Source organism: Lygodium microphyllum, chromosome 19, assembly GCF_053477565.2.
Source record: "Lygodium microphyllum isolate KBCC chromosome 19, Lygodium_microphyllum_v1.1.10, whole genome shotgun sequence".
In the NCBI taxonomy this organism is placed as follows: domain Eukaryota; kingdom Viridiplantae; phylum Streptophyta; class Polypodiopsida; order Schizaeales; family Lygodiaceae; genus Lygodium; species Lygodium microphyllum.
Genome location: NC_141153.1, coordinates 68042736 through 68058538, shown reverse-complemented (window position 1 = coordinate 68058538; position 15803 = coordinate 68042736). Strand labels below are relative to the sequence as shown.

At 36.3% G+C, this 15803-nt stretch overlaps 1 long non-coding RNA gene across 1 annotated transcript; it reads left to right on the top strand.

The window, feature by feature from the left end:
* The first annotated feature begins 1330 nt into the window (after window positions 1-1330).
* LOC148019982 (uncharacterized) lies at window positions 1331-10071 on the top strand. The gene is made up of 3 exons (XR_015694897.1): window positions 1331-1554; window positions 7576-7647; window positions 9863-10071. It is a non-coding gene; the product is annotated as an uncharacterized LOC148019982 (long non-coding RNA).
* Window positions 10072-15803: the final 5732 nt, after the last annotated feature.

The following is a 15803-nucleotide window of genomic DNA, read 5'->3' as shown; positions in this document are numbered from 1 at the left end:
CAACATTTGCCTTACTATGACTATCTACTTGGAGGATGAGGATCCAAAGTATTTGTAAGCAAACAAGAAACGGACATTGGTAGCAAATGTAAGAGAAGCCCTTCAAAGTCTATTTGCAACTATGGACATGAGATCTTGATTTAGAATTAATGATAAATTGATTGCAAGAAGGGTAAATATGTGATGAGTTGACCTAGGAGGGCATTGTAAGAATTTCAATGCCTTAAAATTGCCACTTCTGTCAATTTTTTAAATATGCAATTTTCTTAGAAAATGTTCCATCTTATGACTCCTTGCATGGTGTTCTCTTGGGGTCTTTCTTAGGAAGATTAGGTTCTTTTTTGGCATGCCATTTATACTCTTTTTGGGTCCTACGGACCTATTCTCCCTTAAGGCCTTTCTATCCTTGAAGTTTTTTCTCCCTTATCAAGACGAGGTGTGATGGATAATCTAAATCTTCAGAGGAATCTTTATTGCTTTGGCTCTTATAATCCATGCATGGTCTCCTTTGCAAAAATCTAACATACACTACAAGGATGTGACCATGGATGTTAGAAACAATAAAAATAAAATTCCAACAACTACGGAGATTATTCACAATCATCCTTCTTTATAAGCATAAATTTTCATTCCACAAAGCTCCAAGCAGTGTTATTACTCTTCACCTACATAGATTGCTATTTAGCTAAGGAGAAAATTACAGAGTTTATAAATTTATTCTTTATCCCTTTGAAATGGGGCTCTTCCTCCGTAGCCTATACTCTCCTATTAAAAACCAATTTAAACATTAAGAGCATTCGTTGAGATGAGCACCACTCTCATCTCTAAAGCTCCCCCTCAAAGATAGATTGTTTTACATGGAGAGTTTTGATGGGGATTTGTTAAAAAATGGTTAAGCTGAAGAGATTGGAGGGAATTTTTGATCAAATATACATGGAGCTGCCATTTTAGTAACTAGAAATTTGGGAAGTTGAGGGATATAAATCTTCTTGTTTTTTGTTTTTTTTTTTTTGGTTTTATAAAGATTTGGAAGGTTCTATTTCCCGAAGGGGGGAGGGGGAATTCGCAATTCAGTTTGGAGAGGGGGTGTGTTTTTTAAAGATTTGGAAGGTTCTATTTCCCGAAGGGGGAAATCGCAATTCAGTTTGGAGAGGGGGTCTGTTTGGTATATATATTGAATGTTTGTGAAGGGACTGGATTTTGGTTCAATGGAGTGGGTGCGTGGGTGGGTGATATAATTATCAGTAAGAATAATCGTTATTATTAATTTAATGATTAATTAATTAATGTGTAGCCGTCGGAAACAGGAGAGCGCCTGATGAGCGGCGGACAGTCGCGACTCTCCGTTAACGCAGACGGACGGACGGACGGACGGACGGACGAGAGAGAGAGAGAGACTATGGCGTCTTCCGCCGACGGACGGACGGACGGACGGACGAGAGAGAGAGAGAGAGACTATGGCGTCTTCCGCCGACGGTGCTGCTCGCCGGCGACGGGCTCTCAACGACGATCTTCTATTCGGGGGGCTGTTGTCGTTAATCCGTTCATGGAGAGGTACGCCTCACAACAATCTTCACCGTTCACCCCACCTCATCATACTCTTGCCATGGAAGGGAGAGATCCCCTAGCCAAGGGGGAGAGCCATGCCCCAAGTGGGAAACATACAATCACCTTCATTATTATGGATGCATTGCACCTTACTAGGTCTCACCTGTCAACCAGCAGTCTTTAATCAATCAAAGGCACTAACCACTAGACCAAGCTCCCTTTCATAGATTTTTCCAATCTACATCTTATGTGTAAACAAAGTCACATGTCGCTTTTCAAGCACGCAGCAATCTTCGCCCACTCTGTAACTAGCCTTATTGCAAATAACAATTCATTTTCTATCATATAAATATTTACAACTCCATCCTGTCATATCCTACTAGGGTAAAGAGGCCAATAGAATCTCATCTAACAATCCTCCATCATAACCTTTTTTCTTTTCTTTTCTAAGTGAGTTACATAAATGTTTTTGAACAATCCAACTATTATATCATCTGGAGCCCACGGAAGAAACTCTGGCACATTTGGATGTTTTTATCAAGTAACTCTTGTTGTAAATGAAGGTTTCACAAAACTATGGCAATGAGAGGCCAATAGAATGACACTTAAGGATGCATTGTTTAAAGGTCTTACAAAATCCAGAATATAAAAAGGTTTACACAATTGTTTAACTCTCATTAAACTTATATGTAATGTGAAAAAAATAGTATCATAATGTTGAGTGGCTAAAAAAGTTGTATCTTTTTTATAAACTTATCACTCAATTGGGGTGGGTGTATTTTGCTTTTGGAGGGTATTACTATATTGGCCCCTTTACCCTAAGAAGAAACAAGACAAGGTTGGAACTTGGTCCCCACACAATAGTCTTAAACTGCCAACAAGACGTAGCCTAGTGGTTTGAGTGTGGGCTGGTTGCATGAGTTCAAGCTCTTGGTTTTGCACCCCCCAATGGTTACAAATCATTATGCATATAAATTATTCTTAGACTGGCTCTCTTGAGGGGCTTACTACATTCATTTCACAATGTAAAATAGTTTTACACCATGGCTCTTTTGAGTAGCTTATTACAAACTTCAAAGGCATGCTTTTTTTTTCCTTAGCCTTTTAAGAACAACCAATATCTCCCTTATATACAACCATGTACAAATTGAGTCTTAAATATGACCCCTTTTTTTAAGGGTCGCCAAATTCTCATTGGCCCATAGTGCCTCGATGGTCATTGTTCTAACAATATCTTATTGGCCCATAGTGCCTTAATAGTCATTACTCTAAGAATATTCCTAATTTTCAAAGTTTCCTCATCTATTTTCACCTTACCTTGAAAAAATTTAGTCTTCATCCAGACTCTAGCATTAAGTCATGCCCCAGCAACCCAAGCTTTGATCCTTCTCTAGACAACTTGCACTAGCTAAGAAATGTCATAGTGTCTAAGGAATGGATTATTTGTCTTTGAAGCACATCACACACCACAATACTTCCCTAGTCTATCCTTAGTGCTTAGCTTCTTACCACATACTCTCCAATGCAAAGTATTGAGTCTATTGGACAATGTGCTAGTCCAAACCTTCTTGGCTCTACATCTCCATGCTTTCCAATGGTCTTGAGGGAAGCAAGGCTTCCACTTTACTTGCAACCTGAGAAAGTTATCATTCTTCTTTGGGTCAAAGTCATTTCTACCTTTGGCAAATAATAATATATTCCCTTGAGTAATTTCAAGAGACTTCAAAGAATGTCTCTAAGTATATATCCTTGAGATTGGCCACTCTTTTATGTTTTTTTCTGCAAAGGTCTCCTTCAGCCAATCCACATTGCACATGGTAAGCCCATACATTTTGGTTAAGGTAGGCATGTCCAAGAAATTACCTACTTGTGCATCCCACACACTAGCATAAACTTTATCCATATGCATGTTGATCAAGATAAATTTCTCATCCCTTTTTAGCGCTAAATCATTCGAGAAAACTAGGTTCATTATGGCATCTTGGATTTGTGTCTTCAACAACCGAGTCTTAATATCATCAATTCAGAATCGTTCTTGAGCTTTAATATAATCCTCAACATCTTGTATGAGGTAAACAAAAGCGAGATCATTAGGTTGAAGATCAATAGCACTAAGTAAAGCAACAACATTCATGTTGAGCCTATTAGCTTTAGCTCTAACAAGCAATCACAAAATTGATGCAATTTTCTATTATTTGGAATGGGCTAGTGTGTTGGTTCTCTCTTTTAGCCAACACTCATTGATTTGCTTTGAATAGTCACTTACCTTGAGAAAAGAGACATTGAGCTTAAATGGTGGTAGTCCATGATTTCTAAACTAAGCTTCAAAGGATCTTGCATCTAATGGAGTATGATCTCAAATAGAGATGTCTAAACAACTTTTGGGAGCGATCCACCATGATTCCTATTTGCATATGCTCGGTCTAGTCTAGTTGCTCTCCATGTATGGTTTATTTTATGATTGTGCCAAGTGAAGGCCCAAGTGATTAGCTTCAATAGAGATATGGCATGAATCAATAAGAGCTTGGGAGGTATATAGTGGTATCAATAGGAGAGAAGTAAGAAAACCATGGGAGCACATAAATAAAGCTACCTTTGTACCCCACTATGGATCCAAGGATCCAGTTGCTCTCCTATCTTGAGCCCACATCAAGGCAAAGAAGAACCCACACCCAATGAATCAATTATTGTAGGGTAGCTCAGGCAAAGTAGGTGGACAAAAATAATCCCTTGAAGTCACTCCTAAGCTTACTTTGCCCATGAAGAAGAAGAAGATGCTCACCAATGTGAAATCTGCAAACCTTTGCTTGAGCCTTTGAAGCACAAATGCCACATCTTTTGATCTTGAATCTAATCCTTGCTTTTCTCAAAGAATTGCTTCATTCTTTGCGACAAGTAATCAAGTTCCATCATCTCACTATTCTTGCTACCTTCTTAGCAAGCGGGGCGTCACCCTTAGAGCCTCACTTCCCATTGTTGGACAAATGCACGGGAAGAGATTGCCATGTGGCAACCTTTCCTCAGCATGTGTAGTTGATGGAGTAAATGCCCTTTATGGGCTTTAATGCCACCACTTCGAGAGAGCCATCACTTCCAACCCCAACTTACCTTATTATTGTCTTTCTTTTCTTCTTTCTATCTATATTTTGTTACGTGAGAAGCACTCCTACTACGTTAATTTGAGTCTTGGTCTTTACCAATTGGGTCCACTTTTGCTATCTTCAACATCAGTAAAACCTTTCTCGCATTAACATTTTTGTTATTTCCTTCGTCTTTAGGCTTTCAATATAGTTGTCATGTTAAATTTTTGCAATTATGTTTTCTTTCAAACCTTGAACCTTTAAAGTAACTTGATTTTTGAAACTATGGATTTGTTATTAAATATCAAATGAGGTACATTGTGTGGAAATAAAAAATGTCATATGCTAATTAATAAAAAACCTATGTAGAACTATCATATGCTAAAAGACTAGGCATAGGCATATTGCAATACAACAAACAACAACTCTTAAAAGAATTGTGCATAAGTAATTTTTAAAAATCATATAGCGAAAAAATTAGTAAATTTCATAAGCATGATTGTCCATCTTATAATGTGCAATAAATAAGCCTCTAAAAAAATGGAACCTCTCAAGATTGGTATTGCAACCATTTGTTATCATATTACTAGCATACAGAGTGTCCCACTCCAACTTGATGTTGGCTATGTGACTTTATAATAAATATATAGAGAAGAAAACCTTAAGATATGTGAGAAAGTTTTCCCTACTAAAATTTGAACAAGAAATTTGGACGTGCGCCCACGTCGACTTGTGCGTGCACTACCCAAAAAGTGCATGCACTTGAAATCTATATAGAGGTGCAAATCACACTTCAATCTTATGTTTTTCACCTCATCCCCGGCAAACATCATTTTGATGGACTACCACATCTGCCACATCATCATACAGCTATTGTCTATTGATTGTCCTCCCTCTCTTACAACCCACATCCTTTGAAAATCGATGCTACATCACTACCCTTATCACTAAGGCCAAAATGTGACAAGATGCCCAATATTTCATGTGTCAACTAACACAAATGATGTACTTTTCTCATGGGCTACTCCCTCCCATGCAACATAGTTCATGACCTTGTTATTTATAGCCTTATTATATGTGTAAGTGCCTCAAGGCTACAAGAAGCCACACATGACCTAGTCACCATGATTCTCAACACAAAGACTCTTTGGCTACAATATGGCTTATTTGGATATCCACTTGTGTTAGGTCCTATTATATATGCATGCTCCAATTTGACACAAGGACATAAAGACCTAATGACACTCTTCAACAAGATAGAGGAACAAGATTATTTCCTAGTCCACATCAATGATTCCAATATAATGGCGAGGGTGCTACCATGCCAAGCTCTCAAATGACTTGATCCCAAGGCCATTACACCAACTAAGCATCTTTATAACCTTGGAAAAATGATTGCGCACACCAGTCATACTAATGAACAAGCTACATCATCAAAGGGTTTCCCATCCTAGTCATATTGATCAACAAGCTACATCATCAAATGAAGACGGCTATCTCTTTTGTGTATTTTTGGAGCATTATGGATTGCATTATGGCTATAACACAAGAAACATTCCATCAACTTCTTATACTAAGGTTGAAACCCATTAAAACACCCTTTTCCTTTGACCACATACTCTCTTTCAAACCTTGGTTTTGGTCAACTTCTTCATCACTCTCTCATGCCTCTATCCAATAATATTACCCCATGCACTTGTAATTCCATTTTTCTTGAGATTTTCAAACATCTATAATCTTGCTAATATGCTTGTATTAGCACACCTCTACGTTAATGTTCAATTTATTTGGATTATCAACATCATCAATATGCTTCTTATCTAGACACTTCCATCTCAATGACATGGGTAATCTTTCCACTTCTTTAACTTAGTCATAATCTCTCTTATATCATGGAAACATACTCGAGTACTCATAACTCACTTGTCATGACATTTCACACATGGTTACTTCTATAAAGCATGGCTACACCTTAATTTGGAAAAGGGGAATAACTTGAAACCATTACTTTCTGCATTGGACTATACACTGCCACATTACTTGTCATATATTCATGGTGGATATGAAATGGATTAATATCTTAATCTCATTTTACATTCAATCTTTGTATCTCATTACCCCAAGTTACATCTAGATCTCATCATTGTCCATAATCCTATCCTAGTCATGAATCTTGGTTCCATCCATTACCTTAAATCTCTACCTTCCTACATGAAACTAAATATTTTTTTCAATCTCATTCATAATATTTATTTTGTTCAACTAATTCACATCCTATCCTCTGGCATGAGTCCTCTTTCAATCTATCCAATTTGGAGGTTGATCTTTTTAGGTATGGAGAGAGAGAGAGAGATAGATAGGTAAATAAACAAAGGAGAGAGAGTGTGTGTATGCGCGCACTCACACACACACACACACACACACACACACACACACACACACACACACACACATCAATGCTATGTTAATAGAGACAGATTTTTTGCTGATGTGTGCTAATTTGTGTATGTACAATGGATTTCTATACACACTTACATATATGTTTACAAGGATTGGTAAGCCTCTCTCTCTCTCTCATATGTATGTATGTATGTATGTATGTATGTATGTATGTATGTATGTATGTATGTATGCATGCATGCATGCATGCATGCATGCATGCATGTATGTATGTATGTATGTATGTATGCATGTAGAGAGAGAGAGAGAGCACGTGTGTGTGTGTGTGTGTGTGTGTGTGTGTGTGTGTGTGTGTGTGTGTGTGTGTGTGTGTGTGTGTGTGTGTGTGTGTGTGTGTGTGTGTGTGTGTGTGTGTGTGTGTGTGTGTGTGTGTGTGTGTGTGTGTGTGTGTGTGTGTGTGTGTGTGTGTGTGTGTGTGGACAAATGCTAATTCATGTTAATAGAGAGAGATCGGTGCTAATTTGTGTATGTATGGTTACATTTATAGGTATTGTTAAAGAAGTTATGAGCATGTGACAATTTCTATTGGAGTCCAAAAGCACCCTCAAGACTAATCTATGTAAGTATCTTCCATTGTTTACCTCTCTCTTTTATATTTAACTCAACAAGATGTTTACATGCATGAAGTTAATCATATTCCTTAAGGACTAGTGTGTTGGTTGAATAAGCATGTGTTGCTTAATTATAGGTATAGCCTAGGCTAGGTTAGATGCAAACTAGGTTAGGTGTTCAATGTAGGTTAGGTGTATGGTTAGATGCAAACTAGGGTAGGTTAGATAATTGGAACTTAGGTGTATTTTTAGGTATAAGATACACACTCTAGCCACACAAGCTCACACATAGACATAGGCTATGCTATGCTAGGCAATGTTGTGCTACAATTAGTCTATGTTAGGCTAAGCAAATGTGAACTATAACTAAAAGTATGTGCACATGGTACCAATGGTCAACATGACATCCCTCAAGATGAAAAATCAAAGAGAATGATTTTTAGTGGTTGCAAGTGTTTTCCATTAAGATGCCAGATTTATAGAAATTAACTCTTGTATACTCTAGTAGTAGCATCAATACTAGCATACAATCATGATGTTTTAGATTTGATAGACCTTGCAGCAAGGTATAATGACAATCAGAGATTGGTATAATGAAATGGTCAATTGTCTTTCGTAAAACATATCAATATGAGGCCCACCTTTGAATATGCGAGTTTTGTGAGATTTCTGATCGTCATTGTGATTTTTGCCAAAGTAGCTTCGTAAAGAAGTAGAACGATGGCAATAGTTGCTAAGTATGCATATCATTATGTGTGAAAAACAACATATGTAACGAATGGATACCAATGCTAATTTCTAATCACTCTTTATCGATTGAAAGAGAGATAGCACGATGTCAATAAGCCTATAGAGCAATGTGCTAAGTATTTATACATTTTATTTTTTAAAATTTATGCTTTTTTGGGTACTAGTAAAGTGGTTGGTACCATTCTCGAGGTACCAACCCACCCATGTACAACCATTTTGTTTGTTTCTTGAGATTTCAACTCTTCCTATTTCTTTCATGATGATATTCTCTCTTATATCATAGTTGAGTCAACAATCTACAAGAAACCATCCAAAATAGGATTGTATTTTGCATTTCTAAGCATAAGAACTTGAATAATTTTTAGAAGTTCAAGAACTTGAATAATTATTTTGCATTTAGATCAACTTATTGCCTTTTCCCACAATTTGTAACATAGGTGGCGCGCTCTTCTTTTAACATTTTGAAAACAATAAGTTGATCTTGATTGTTGATATATAATCCAAAAACACATTTGGTCTTTGTTTGTGACAACATTTTTTTAGGAAATTTTTTAAAAGCCTACCTAGCCAACACATAGCCCTAAGTTGTAGTGTTGCCAACTAGATGCATGATCTCACAAAAAAAGTATATATTTCATAGACAATAGCAAAAAGAGCAAAGTATCTTTGGATCAAAGATATTGTTTTGTAAGAGTAAATAATTTAGGAAACCACAAATGCATGCACATTAAAACATGAGAATCATTCAACGTATTAAAAGGTTGATTGCAATAGAGACTAAAATTTCTTTTGATCAAAGATCATGAATGAGAATCAGAATGCCTAATCAGTAGTAGTTGTTGCATTATCACCTATATATATGGGAGTAGATAAAGCCTTGAAAACATTAGAGTCACTTGACTTTACTTACTCCTCACCCTCTTCATTGCCTTTTACCTATACAAATGAGATATCTTAGGTATTAACAATACAAAAATAATTGCAATGTTTAACATTAGAAAACCAAAAGCATAATGAATTAAAGCTTAGAGATATAAAATTGGTTTCCTATGATGCTCATCCTCGAGGAGCCATGATGTCCAAAACAAACTTATATTATAGAAACTGTCATCAAACTTCTTGTACTCTGCCATATAAATTGTTTGCATGATAGAAACTCTTTTGTACTTTGCCAGGTAGATTGTTTTCATCATAGAAACAAGCATATAATAAGATTGCATTTGTTACATAGATTTTTTCCATTGTGAAATTATCATATAGATTTGTGCTTGTTGGCAAGGCTAGAATCTCTTCAAGCATCCATGGTTAGTTCAGTAGTCCAACATTCCTTTATGCATATGAATCAGACCGACCATGACATTTTTAATGCAAGTGATGAATTATTAACTTATCATGCTTTATGTATCTTAGAGTTTAGAGACTTCAAGATTGACAACATCTCTAATGATGACTGATGAGTTTCTTGCTTGCTAGATCTTTATAAAGTTGTGATAGTGAGAGAAGCCCATCATCACTAGAGCCATCATCAAGGTTAGCATCTCTAACATCTAAAAATCAAATAAGATGTCATACGTCACTTGAATAAAATTTTGAATCTTAAAAGCTCTAGGATCTAGTAACATTTACATTAATTGGATATATTTACATTGTTTCAAATACTCCAAAATGTTTTGTGAAAAGAGATAAGCATTCCATTGAAGGAGATGACGACTCCTTGTTTTATTTTTAGTTATGAATAAACATATAATGAATCTAATTCAATGTATCATTGTTAGATAAGATTATGAAGAATTAGCATTGATATGGGGATTGAACGCTCTTCCATTTTATCTAATACTTTTTTTTCATCAACCATTTAGAGTAATAATGGCTTTTAGTTAGCCCAACTATAAGTAATGATTTTTTAAGGAAGTGTTATCCATCCACTATTCTGTTTGGATGCACATAGAAAAAATCGTATAGAGAGTTTTCTCCAATCTTTGTGATTGATTTGTGAATTATGTCAAAGTTCCGCAAAATAGTTGGTTGAAAGATCACCGACGAAGATTTTGGTGGATGACCGTCTTTGTTAGTTGCATATGAAAATTATTTCTTTTATGAATCTATTGCCTTAAACCAAAGGTGCAAGTCTCAAGTCAAGTACTTTCTTGTGATGCAAAGTAATACATTCTTATGTGGAACAATCTTATACAATTAATAGAGATTTTCTCATCCACAAAGGTATACTTGGTGGATACATACCTAAAAGACTCAAATCTCAATGTTGTAGATTGGTTACAACATGTAATCCTCTTAAAAATACAATTGTAGAAGGATGGGTTGCAACTAGGTCTCCAATATCTCCCTCTTGAAGGTAATGAGACCTCACAAAGTGTCCCGTACCTAGTCTAGCTTCACTAGAAATGAAATTGTAGGAACAATGTTCGGTGACACTTTGTGTGGTCTCATGACCTTCAATAGGATAGACATGTTCAGTACACCTATGCGAGGGGTCATGGTTCATACAATAAGAAACATAGCCTGAGTGTGATCTCCATGGATCAATGTAGTCTTAATCCTATCTCATAGAGCTTAGCCTTTCCTTCCAACATCTCTTGAGCACACATGTTGGGTGTAGAAGAAAAACTCGTGATTTTTTCTTCAAGAGAAAAGGTTAGTCTCTACTATAGTTTACCTCTCAATGCATGGTCATGACAAAATAATTCATGTGGTTTTTTGCACTAGACGCATTCATTCATCATATGAGTCTAGTGAGGTCTCTCACAAAAGTGATTGCAATCAAGTACAAAGCACCATGACCGATTCTATGACAAACACAATGTTAGATATGGGACCATAATTAGTCCATCATGTTGTAGGAAACTTTTGTGATATCCCATCACTTTCAAGACGCAAAGACAATGATTTAAGTTGGCTCCTTTGAAAGCTATTGCATGAATTTTATTTTATTTTTGAGGAGAAATTTTTCTACAAATAAGTTGGCTTCTTCTCTAAAAAATCTATCACATGCATTACAAGATTTGAGGCACAATTCTTCTACAAACAAGTTGGCTTCTTCTCTAAAAAATTATTTGCATGCACTTACAACATTAGCCTACATTATGGTTGATAAACTAATATATAATTTGTAAGTTAAATAGTTTCTTTCAAACAATATTTAATTTTAATTCTTTCTTTACACACACACGCACATGGATGCATGCACGCACGCGCGCGCACACACGCGCGTACACACACGCGCGCATGCACGCACGCACACACACACACACACACACACACACACGGAGTATGTGTGTGTGTGTCTGTGCAACTTGAGAGAGAGAGAGAGAGAGAGAGAGAGAGAGAGAGAGAGAGAGAGAGAGAGAGAGTGTGTGTGTGTGTGTGTGTGTGTGTGTGTGTGTGTGTGCGTGCGCGCGCGCATGTGTGCGCGCACATGTGTGTGTGTAGGGAAAGAGAGTGCATTGAGACAAATAGAGTGTGTGTTGTGTGTGCATGTGTGTTTTTCCATGGAGAGAGAGAGAGAGAGAGAGAGAGAGAGAGAGAGAGAGAGAGAGAGAGAGAGAGAGAGAGAGCATAAATCATGGTAGAGAAGCAAGACAAAGAATGTAGGGTTTGTCTTGAAATTTTCTTGTTTAAAAGAAATTCCGATTAAGTGACACACTTTGAAGTGCTTTAGTGACATGAATAGAATTGTTGTTGACCAAGTATAAGCAATGTGAATAGAATGCAAAATGTGTCACTTATCGTGCTAGAAATCGGCGTCACTAAATACCCATTTTGAAGTAGTGTCAAATGTATCGAATTTCTTTTATCTTTATGAACACCTCTTTGGGGTGCACATTGGGGGGGGTGGGGGGGGGGGGGGGATGTTATGGATACTGAATATGGGCATGGATCAAAGGTCTTTGAAAAGGACCTTAGATATTTGTATCGAGTAGATAAGATAATTAGGAGTGCTGAGTAGGATATTTTTAGGAACTAAATAGAATGTATATGGATGAAAATAAGTATATGCTCTCTCATACATGAAACATAAGGAGTATCTAGCTCATTATACACTTGTACACTCTCTTTACTTCTATATACTCTTTCTCTATCACAAATTCATCACACACTCTATATCTTCATGATAGAAATCATTCACAAGGTCTCATGTCAACTTTTGTCATATTTTATATTTGGTATACATCTTGTGTGCCTTATGTGCATGGACCATAGCATATTTGAAGTAGCCCAAAACTATATATACTCATGTATATTTCACCTACTTAGGTGATTTTATTATGCCCTTTTTATGTCTCGCATCCATACGAGGATAACCTTTTACGTGACTTGTCATGTGTTGAGCTTGCCTCTTTACATGACTTTGCAACTAATAACTTTTTCTTAGATGGTATATGAAGTTTGTTGCTAAGACCATAAGCATAGTGGAATTATTGGTTTCACCTCCTTCCATTAAAGGTTTTTTATATAGGCAGATCGTCTTTTAAACTTTACATAGCTTAGGAATTAAGGATTGACAACTTTGTATGTATACCATTTCAAATATATCACACTAGAATCAAGTAGATTGTCTTTCAAACTTTACACACCTTAGAAATTATGGCTTGACATTGTCAATATATAGCATCTCAAATATTATGAGGGTATAAATTATTGCAAAAATTAGATCTAAGATCTCACTTCCTTGTTCACAAAGTTATCCCCCACTTCCTTGTTGAAAAAGTTATCCTTGATAAAGTATTGAGAAAGTGATCCACTTTCCATTGAGGCACTTGTAAGTGTCACATGGGCTAGGTGTTATCATGCCATTGTTCAATCCTACCTTGAGAAAAGCTCCCACTTTAACTAAGGTTTTGTTAATTGTAGATATGAGGATGCCAATCACATTCTTCATTTCTTGATCGTATTATCAGATCTCTCTTCATTTGCAAAATTCTTTATTTCATGATACTATGCTTGCAGTTCTCATGTCCTCTCTACTGAAGGATAATAATGAAATAACCTTAGTTATGGCATGAAAGTCACTCAAAAAAGTGTGGGTTATAGATTTCATTAGACTTATTAGTATTGGTGCTAAGCTCAATCAAAGTACTCTATGATCAAAGGACAATATGGAGGTAACCTTACTCATGGCATGGAAACTATTCAAAAAGTGTGGGGCATAGATTGCATTAGACCTATTAGTATTAGTGCCCATTTCATTCAAATCATTCCATGCTAGAAGCTACTACCTACCTAAAAAGTGGGCCAAGATTAGCCCTACAAAAAGAGCAAATGCAAGGACTAGATTGAAGTCATTGTGCAAAAACTTTATATAAATGTTATGGTTTTCCACAACAACTACTAACCAATCAAGCAATTAGTTCATCAAGGGGGTGCTGAAATCATTCGTCAACACTATGGTTCATGAGGATCAAAGGGGAGCGAAGTCATTAAGTGTTTCTCCCTTTATTGATCCACTACTTGAACATCAAATTCATGTAGAACTAATAAGTGTTTAATTGGCCTCCCTATTCTACATGGTTGCAACAGAATAATTTTCCTAGAAAGGTCAAAGCTATATAGAACACTAACTATCTAATGGTCCCTCGTATACATGTTTGCAATTGAAGAATTTTCACAAGTTCCTCGATAGGCTTACATGTTCATTCCATCTTATAATAGGCAATATGGACAATATGTTCTTGCCAAATAGTGGCTCATATAGGGATTTGAATACTCAATAGATTGAGGAATGGTATAGCATGTGCAATAGACTACAACCATAAGAAGTAGAAATTTTGATACACACTACAATCTCAACTTCTACGAACATGTCATTTAGTAAGGCCTTTAAATGAATGGAATGCAAAACTAACTTTGCACTAAACCTTGTCTCTACCTTCAGCATCTCTCTCACAAATGTTCATCTCCCTAGCCTTCACCATGTTTGAAGGTGCTTTTCACCTTTATCAAAGATACAAACTTGGGTCCTTGGCCAAGATTCAAAGCATGTTTATACTCACAGAAAGCTACTTGGTGTGCACCTACTCTTGGGTGTTGATGATGCGCGAGTAGGAAGATGTACACATTAAGAATATAAGGTTTTTAGAAGGCCATTACTCATTAGCCAAACTATCTAATTAATGAATGTTCCATCCTATCAATGAAATCTTAAACAATTTTAGTCAAAGAGACCTTTTGTCTATCAACGAAAACCGCTACATTCCTATTATTGTATTCTAATATTTATCGTGCCATTATATTTATTACATTCGAACTATATGCAATTATAATGTTATTATAGTTGCTACATAGCCCTATACTACTATTATTGATTTTTTATTTTATTACCAAAACCCATACACATCTTTTAATTTTCTTCCTTGTATAAAGGGACATCCTCCTAACAACCACACCCAAGTTCTACTTTGTCCTACATAGAACCCATGGTTTATGAGACCTTTTGTAGAATATTGAACAATACATCAAAACTAACCTAATTTGAATGGGCTATTCCTAGTCAATGCTCATTCAGTAAAGTATAATCTCATTCAATCGACACAATTAGCCATCTAGGTTGTGGTGCTTCTTGTCTTTATCCAGTAAATGAGCCTGTAATATAGGCGCCATGAGGGAACTATGCCATGAGGAAAATGTAAAATAATGAAGCATTATATAATTATCAATAATATTCATTCTCATGTCTAAAATCACTGGTCATCATAGCACATGCCATTTGCTACTATAAGAGCCCTTTCCATACCAATCATTTTCTTCTAGTTTAGAAATGTTTGCAATCGTAATACAAAAGGTTTGAGTTTGATCTTCTGTAAGGTCACACTTTTTAAAGCTTGTTCAATTCAAAAGGTCAAACCAACAATATGCTCCAACAATCTTATTCATTCATGAGGTTCAAGATTAGCTAGTCCATAAGTGTGTTGGTGTACAAATCATTATGTATATGGTTAAAATTTTGCTATGGGGTGTCTAGAGCTCCACCTGACCCACAAGCGGTCTAGGAGTGAGATGCCATTTCCATGGTTGGCCTTTTCACCACTCGACCAGTATTGGCCTGTGAATCAAGCAATGCCCTCTCGGGATAATCCGTGATGTGATCTTGGAGATGATCCACGCGTGCAAAATATCATTCCTTAATTAATCCAAACTTCAACTTTTTTTCAAAGGGTATCAAAAGTGACATGCAAAAATTATCACAAAAGGCCACATTTAAGGCATGATCACAAGCCACATGTTCAAGCTTGTAAACTTTTTTAAGGTATCAAAAGTGGCATGCAAGTCGAATCACAAAAGCCACACTTATGGCATGGTCACAAGCCACATATTCAAACTTGTACTTGCCTTGCTAGCAAGTCAATGAGAGACACCCCACCAAGAAAGTGTTTTGGCTCAGTTATAAACTTATGTTTGT